The sequence below is a fragment of the Platichthys flesus genome, chromosome 16 (assembly GCF_949316205.1).
Source record: "Platichthys flesus chromosome 16, fPlaFle2.1, whole genome shotgun sequence".
Taxonomy (NCBI): Eukaryota; Metazoa; Chordata; class Actinopteri; order Pleuronectiformes; family Pleuronectidae; genus Platichthys; species Platichthys flesus.
This window is the reverse complement of record NC_084960.1, coordinates 2,812,281-2,820,265: the sequence shown is the minus strand read 5'-3', so window position 1 is coordinate 2,820,265 and position 7,985 is coordinate 2,812,281.

The following is a 7,985-nucleotide window of genomic DNA, read 5'->3' as shown; positions in this document are numbered from 1 at the left end:
GAGGAAACGAGACGGAGCCGAGGCATCAATCAGTGTCAGCGTTAGTTTGTCGAATCTTTTCCTTGTAAATAAACTGTTTAAAAAAACTCTTTTCACTTTGTACAGTAAACAGACAGACAGGATGTAACTTTAAAATATGTTTTACAGCGATTTAAGAAATAAAGAAAACGCAAATAAAAATTCACAAAAAACTGGAAAAAAAACACACAAACAAAAAATATGCAAAATATAGTTAACACAAATATGACTAATCATAAGTGATATAATTGAACCTCATTTTCTTTCAATCTCATGTTTACTTGATTATGATAGTTTACCGATCAGTATACTGATTATGTTAAGAATTATGCTTTTTTCTTATTTTCACTCAAGTGTTGGAAACTGAGGATAATTTATTGTAGGTGTAGACGTTTGGTGATAAAAGGGGAAAGTTTAGTTTTAGGAGTCTTTGCTAAGTTTCCCTTGAATTGTGTTAGACTCTTTTTAAGGTAAGCTCTTCTTCATGCTTTTTGAGATAAATTCAATTATCTACACATTTATGTAATACAATATTACATGTATACATAGGTGATATTTGCATATAGAGGCAGTATATTGTGATCCTTCATTTTTAAGCTGCAGTCCTTATTAAGAACCTACGAGACGTTTGTGTTTTTGTTGCCCGTTTTTTTGACCTGGGCTCTAATGATGATTGCACACAGAATTTAGAGCCATCGTCGGCCCGACCTATCCTGTTCCCTTTCTACGTTTGGGATAGACATCACTGTGGTAAAGGAAATTACACACATGCACACACACGTTTAAACACATGCACACACACACACACACACACATGCACACTGGAGGGTTTCCCAGTGTGGATTTTGTTAATATTGCTGAGAATTTCAGCAGAAGGACGAGTGTGGTTTCCTCTCATTGAGAATCCATTTGAAGCTGAAATGCATTTGTGCAACCCCTTATTAAAAAGGTGAAACATCCATTCTGTCACGTTTCATATGATGTGGAGTTTGACTTCATGGGATCGGCTCCCCCGCTTCTGGATTCTGTTTTTTTTTTTTGGAGCAACTATTCTTTCCACTGCTTGTTTCTCTTTTTGAGATGGAAACGTATATATTTTGTAATATGTTGTGTACACATGGAGTTGTCGCCCCATGCACTTACTCTTTGGTTCTTCTTCTGTATATTTTACCATTTCCAAAAAGTCTCCACAATCTCCTCCCCGGCCCAGAGAAAAAGAAGTGTACCTCTCCTCTGTTTTTCTTCGCAACTGCATTCATGTCCAGAGGGTTGATTGAAAAGTGAAAAATGTATCTCCGAGCACATACGCTATATTAGGTTTTGCAGTTTTTTTTTGTTTTTTTTTTTTCATATAAGCCACCACGTTTCAACTCATTTGCAATAAACAGCATGACCAAACAGAAAATGTGCTTACTCTACAGTACTGTATGTGCCAATCTATCACGTCCCCTTGTTTCTTTTACTGGAAGGATAGCTAGGGCCAGTTTGCAGCTGCTCACTGAGAAGCGGAGCTGCACCTGACACTGTGGTAAACATGCTATCATCAGGCCCCCCCGCCTCCAGCTGCTCTGCTCTGCAGCCAGCGTGCACAGGTCGGCCGGCGATGCAGAGAAAGCACGGGGCTCGTCAGAAGTCTTTATTTCCCCCCGAAGGCCGAATCGGTCCCGGCCTCCTTCCTCTGCACACGAGCATGCCACAACACATTTGTTCAAACGATTCATGTAGAGCAAAACACTGTGTCACATCTTTCCTTTTTTTTTACAACACAAGAAGTGGTTGTGGCAAGTTAGTGGGCTGGAACATCCTGAAGGTGGAGGATGTAAATATCACCTCAGCTGACTCGGTGTGTTTTTCTGTCAGGAGATCTGACACATGGGACCAAATACCAGCGTGACACGGTCGGCTGCAGCGTCCACACTACCGGACTCGTGAAAGTGGGTTTTTGTTTTGGTATTTGACACGTTTGTTCACGGTGACTGAGTCGAGCTGCTAATTTCTATCAATGAGTCACTGGTGTGATTTCATCTCATGCAGACAGGAGGAATTATACTGTGAATCTGATTGTTTTATTGTGAAGGGCAATGAAATTTAGCGGCGAACAACTTTCCAGCTCACTCTGATTCATTACGGAACTTGTTTACTAATATTTCAAAGGTTTTTCTGTGTGTTTGTGTATGGACATGTACCGATATCGCTTTATATTGATGCATTCAAACTTTTTATTAAATTGTGTACAGTTTTGTTTGTTAATATTTCTGTTTTCCATCTTTATCGTTCATAACTCCAATGGATTCATGGATTAACAACATAAGGGGTTGCTCCGAAATGTATTTCACCAGGTTGTGGAAACCGATTAACACTGAAACAGCCTGATTCAATTTACTGTGGGTTGACAAAAATGTAACATATGAATAGTATGAATTGTATACATAATGATATACATAATATTATTCTTGGCCATTCTTTTCTCTTTTTGTGGCCCTTTTCTTTGAAATAATACCAAACTTTTTACACCATACAAACAGAAAACCACACAAAAACAAATAATTGTACAGGATGTGTAAATACTGAATATTGGGGACAACATTTACCTTCTTTTTTTTGTATGGAAACGATCAACGTAATCTCAATAACTAAATTAACCACGTCATGACGAAAATTGCAAAAAAATCCCATCGTTAAGGTACTTCTAATAAGGATAATACGGATATCTGCAATTATAAGTGCTCAAATAAGATTATTCTTTCTCTTTGTACATGATGAACAAGATGAAGTGTTGAGTATTAATAATAAAAAACTATAAGTTTCACGCCGATGGTATTCAGAGTCTTTTTAATGGTTTGGAATCTTTGACACACGTCGACACACTTTCTCTGGACGGTGAGTTTATGTGTCCGAGAAGTTTCCTCCTTCTTGAGTCTCTGGTGCTTTTCTGCGTCTCAGTAGTTTTGATTGAGTGTCTGAACGCCCAGAACACACTGCCTGACTCTGAACCCGCATTCTCATGTTCCTCTCACTGAACACACACACACACACATAGACGAACACACACACACACACACACACCTTCGTAGGGTCTTCACTCGTGTGTGTCAAACATGTCCATTGTCATATCCTCAAATACAAGATCCGGCCGTCACACACGAGCTGCCTCCCTCCCTCCTGACTGGCACGAATTCTTGGGGGAGGAAGAGGAGGAGGAGGAGGAGGAGGAGGAGGTCTGCCTGAGAAGCCAGGGCCATATGGCGAGTGTATGGTGGAATGGTTGAGTCTGGGTCTGTCCCCTCCACAACCCATAATGCTACTGGCGCTGTACGCTCGTCCTCATGGCTTCCGGCCCCCTCAGGGTTCTCTCAGGCTGCTCTCTGAGGTTCAACCCGCCACACACACACACACACACACACACACACACACACACACACTAACACACACACACACACACAGCACCTTTACGCATCATCGCCACTCCTGCTGGATTGTGCAGCAGTACAGTGAACCTGCCTGAGACCTTGTCAAGTGAGATATCCCATTAGACTCTTCTTCTGCTGCGCCCTCAAGCACAACCGCTCCAAAATTGAAAAAGAGGGTTTGGATCAGGGAACTGTTTCCTGAGTTCAGCTGCGCTCGCTGCTCTTTATTCAAATCTGTATTTATCAGTGAGATTATGCATGATGGAGATCTGAGGTCAGGGAAGTGGCACAGGTTGGAAAAATCTGAATTTCGGTGTTAATGAAGAGAAGCCTCCCTTGTCAAAGCACTAGCCATCAAACGGTCACAGAGAAGGTCGTTCCTCTTCCAGCAGCTCCTGGAGTCCAATTATACTGCGCTTGAGCAAATGTATTCAAATGTATGGATAAAGAGCGGGTGGCACTGTAAAGGACCATTCAGGCAAATACTCATATCACAGGAAATCAAAGCTACAAATCATGTGCATTGTGTTTGACTGCTAACGTCACATAGAGCCGTTGTCTAGCAGGATTCCTGGTGGAAGTTGTGCACATACAAAAATCAGATCAGCTGAATCTGAATCACGAGGCCTCGCGGAGATGGAGGGCGAGAATCAATATGCAAATAATATTGTAGGCGTGTGATTAGCGTTTTTTTTTACCTCAAATCCACCAAACAGCTCCGTGTTGTTTTTCTCCCTGTTGCACTGAGCCGACCTGTGGAGGCTGTAACTTTTACATCTTGGCATTTTAACAAGCACATCTTCTCTGGATCGACTTAAAGACACATTAAGATTTACAGATTTACACCGGCCCATCGCACGAAATGAGAACAATATATCTGCAGGGGTTTGATGTGAGTTGTTGATCGAGACCGATGACTCAACGGTTCCTTGGCCAGGTCGACTCAGGAGACGCTCTCCTCCTGTGTCCCCATCACCCGGGAGCTGGCCTTATCAGAGAGGGACGACAGGGACATGGTTCTGAAAGACAGACGTGACCACGCTGACCATGCATCAGCGTAACGTCCTCCAGGCACAGCTTCCACCGACTGGAATGGGATGAGAGATCAGGTGTGGGAACCAGAACGTATGAACGTAGTCAACCCCTCAAGAAACCATGTTTAAATTCACTAGATCAGGATTTTTGTTTGCTTCTGCGGTCCCTTAAATATTCCTCGTTTTAAATCAAGATGCGTTAAAACATATTCTCTGGGAAATCAAGGACAAACGGATGCACCCGCTGCTCTGGATTTGCAGCTAAATTTAATGGGTTCCTCCTCGGCCCAGTTCACATCCTTCCACCAAGTTTAAGTAAGTAATAATCCCTCTGGAAGTTTTTTTGCATAATCCTGCTAAATAACAAACAACCAAACGCAGATGAAACCTGATGGGGCCTGTGGAGAGGAGAGAAGCAGGGAGTGGGGGGGGGGGGGGGGGGGGGGACTCGGAAGAGAGAGTCTTGACAGATAACAAGAGAAGTGAGAGATGAAGAGAGAGAGTCACCTCTAAGACCTTCAGCGTCACTTCAGCTACTTCACAGAACATTGACGATGAGGTGAAGTGAACGCTGCAGCTTCTCCTGCAGAGTCTCAGCTGCGCTCGGCAAACCCCCCCGGGGCCCGAGAACCAGCGGGTCGACCCAGTCAGAACCAGTCAGACCCAGTCAGACCCAGTCAGACGCTGTCAGAGCTGAGGGCAGAACCTGAGTCTGCAGGAGTTACACCTCAGTGCAACACGTTAACTGGCTCCTGCTCTGTATGCAAACTGTCTGAGCCTCTCCCCCTGTACCTGAACGCAGCGTCCCCTCCACCCAGCCAGGATGACACCCACCTCCTCATCCATCATCCATGGAACAGCACACACACACACACACACACACACACACACACACAAACACACACACACACACACACAAACGTCACATTAATTTTTCAGTCACACAGGCAAGGAAGACTTTTTAAATTATTGATGGAGGGAGTGAGGTGTGAGGAAGAAAGGATGAGATCTATTAGTAAGATGGAGGGTCGCGTGCAGTGACCTCTCCACCTCCACCTCCAGTGTGACATGCACTGTCAACGCCACTGGTTTGTTACTGTTCAGGTTTAACTGGATGATAATGGTTTCACTGGACAGGATCGAGACCAGTGGGAGCCTGAAACCTCGGACGACTCTGATTCACCAACTTTCAGAGGATAAATCTTTCCCTCCGTCTGCGTATCACCCTCTCTGTCTGCATCTCACCCTCTCTGTCTCACCCTCTCTGACTGTGTCTCACCCTCTCTGACTGTGTCTCACCCTCTAAATGTGTGCAGGGTCTGTCCAGCTCTCATTAACTGGACCTGAACACACACTCACAGACTGGCGAAGGACAAATGTGAAGCGAATGCTTCGGGTCAAAGTTCACCACAAGCTGAACTCCACGTGAAGCCACCCTGAGGATTTGCTCGGCCACAGGAAGCGAATGTTTTATTCACCTCCTCACTCACACATTCATGTGTGTGTGTGACTGGGTCCTGATGTAGTTCAGCTTGTTTAATACAGGCAGGTTAAGACGACTAAACTCAGGTGGAAGGCTCATGGAGAAAAGGTATGAAGCATAAACAGATGAGGAGCTGGTAGGTGGAAGCTCAGGCGCCTGCAGATGGGAAACAGGTGAGCGGGTGGAAGTGAAGCCAGGAAGACAGTCCAGGGACATCTGGTGGGCGGACTAAGAACGACAGGTGAGGCGACAACGAGGAGTGAGACGAGGGGCCGAGGAGCCGAGGAGCCGAAAGGACGAGGAGCCAAGGGGACGAGGAGCCGAGGGGAGCTGAGGGGACGAGGAGCCGAGGAGCCGAGGGGACGAGGAGCCAAGGGGACGAGGAGCCGAGGGGAGCTGAGGGGACGAGGAGCCAAGGAGCCAAGGGGACGAGGAGCCGAGGGGACGAGGAGCCGAGGGGAGCTGGGGTGCCGACTGTGACACTTATACTGTGCATCAAGTTGAATTATTGGGACGAAGGGAAAGGTGCGTGTGTGTGTGTGTGTGTGTGTGCGTGTGTGTGTGTGTGTGTGTGTGTGTGTGTGTGTGGGTGTGTGTGGGTGTGTGTGTGTGTGGGTGTGTGTGGGTGATAAAGGGCTCTGTGAGTTATGGATCAGAGTTCACTGGATTATGGAGAATGAGAGAGAGAGAGCGAGAGAGAGAGAGAGAGAAGGAGGGAGGGAGAGGACGAGTTAGAAGGACAGACGACAGAGAAGTGCTGCAGTTCTGTTTTTCCATGAATCCAATAAACTGATCTTTTTATTCTGTGGAACATTTCGCTCTGAGCTTGAGAGATGTGACCTTAAGAGACTCGTTGCCTGGCAGACAATTGCTCTGATATTTATTTTTTTACCGTCTGTCTGTTTCTAACCAACATTTACAGAAGCACTCACTTCTCTCTCTCTCCTGTCGACCCCCCCCCCCTCTGTTATCCCTACATTTTAACAATTAACAGTTACCTAGCAACAAGATATATATATATATCATGTCAGAACCATAGAGGCGGCGATGAAAGGTAAAGAATATATTTGACAGTACAGAGAAACAGTACCAATGCATTTTTTTCATTACATGTGAGAAAGGATTCAGCTGAATTATTTATTTTAATGCTTGGTTGAAATATAAGATGTGTGTTGGACACCTGCTGATGTTATACAGAGACGGATCCAGAAGGTGATCATAACCGAGTCAGGAGAAGATCTGGGTGGGCCTTGATTTTTATTAAAGCGTAGATATGTGAAAGAAAACGGAAGCAGTATTAAAGTGTGCTTACTGCTAATATCACAAAACCATGAAGTTATATATAGCCATGTTTCCTTCAAAGTAGGTAGCGAGCATTTGATGCTGCGTTCCAAAGCATCACACCGGAATAACCTGAGTTGATAGCGGAACACTAAGCCAGCTAACCCTCATTAGCAAAACCGGTTCATAATAACGCATTACGCCTCATTTCATGCATATCAACACGACCACATTGAAAACTACAGCTTTCACTTATCATCGTTACACGGAGCGGCAATCTTAGATTTCAAAGTTAGGGGGAGGAGAGGTTCCCTCTGACCTTCCGAACGTTCCAACTGCAACTTCCGACTCGGGGGGGTCGGTATCATCGAGCTCCTAGGAGGCGGTGGACTAGTGGCAGAAACTTGGACTATGGGCAGAAAAGGTCTCTGGTTCAACTCCATGGAGAAACAACAGTAAGACGAACCTGGATTGATCTGACGAAGAGGATTCTCCCTACCCTGTCTAGTGCCCCTGAGCAAGGCACCTTACTCCCCCAACATCTGCAGTGAGCGCCGTACATGGTCGCTCACTGGTCTGTGTGTCCTGCACCAGATGGGTTAAGGTTAAATTTCCCTTCCTGCATGAGTGTGCCTGGGCATGTGTTTGGGACTAATAAATGTATCTTAATCTTAATCTTAATCTTAATCTTAATGGAACCTGGCCTCTGCTTGGGCCAGTAGACACAAGTTGTGACACTGACACCTGACACATGTTTAT